This window comes from Nanorana parkeri, unplaced genomic scaffold, assembly GCF_000935625.1.
Source record: "Nanorana parkeri isolate BGI_ZX_2015 unplaced genomic scaffold, ASM93562v1 scaffold344, whole genome shotgun sequence".
Classification (NCBI taxonomy): Eukaryota; Metazoa; Chordata; class Amphibia; order Anura; family Dicroglossidae; genus Nanorana; species Nanorana parkeri.
In genome coordinates this window covers 462,291-463,216 of record NW_017306612.1, presented here as the reverse complement: position 1 = coordinate 463,216, position 926 = coordinate 462,291, and the positions used below count along the sequence as shown (strand labels likewise).

Here is a 926-nt window from a genome sequence, read left to right as displayed (position 1 = left end):
GGAACCGCCTCTGGCCCTCCTGCCACACACTATAAGGACTCTGTCCCCAATACCAGAGTCCCTAGGACACGCGCTGCAAGGGAAGCCTCCTCCTACATCCAGTCTCCGCACAGGTACGTGATAAGAACAGAGGCCTGTCTGTAATCATTTAATGAGAGAAATAGATTATGATAGGGAACATTACAGTGCAATATTCCCCATTATAATCCACATGTCTAATTACATGAAGTAAGAGCCTTCCCCTGCTCACACTCACCCTGCCAGGATAGCAGCAGCCATGTGTCGATGTGTGCACTCACTGCAGGGGGCGGGGTGGGACGTGTGACACATACACGTCTCCTGTGACTCACCTCCCCTCCCGCCGCCTGTTACTATGGACACGGCCGTGAGGGGAGGTGAGTCACAGGAACCGCCCCCTCACTGGGAAGCCCGTCGGCAGTGCGAGGCCCCGGTGTTCTAACACTGGGACCCTGCACTGCCCCATATTGCAGGACCGGACCCCACTGAGGCTGTGTGGGTGCCCAGGACCGGACCCCACTGGGCCCCCCCACAGCCTCAGGCCCCGGTGCGCCGGCACCGCCCGCACCGGCGGTAGTTCCTCCACTGTCCAGGATGAGAAAAAGGAAATCGGTAATAATAACAAATGATTGTTTTAATAATTAGTTGGCCAATTATTTTTTCGATTAATCGGATAAAAAAAAGAAATGCCTTCCTTAATTTAAAATTAAAATATACAACTGGAGTGTTTCAAACATAAAGTTTACTTCAGAATAAAACGGCACGCACAATTTTTTTTGCAATCACACCACACTGGAACAAACGGCATTGCGTTACCGCACGTTCCGGTGGACGGGAGGCGTGTTTGGGGTGCCACTGAAATGAATGCAACCTGCCGCACCTGAATTTGTAAACCCGAAACTGGAAAA

General features: G+C 51.7%; 1 protein-coding gene across 1 annotated transcript in view; it reads left to right on the top strand.

Moving 5' to 3' along the window:
• CPSF2 (cleavage and polyadenylation specific factor 2) overlaps nucleotides 1–926 on the top strand; it is a 19,771-nt gene that overhangs the window by 11,202 nt on the left and 7,643 nt on the right. The window lies entirely within an intron of this gene.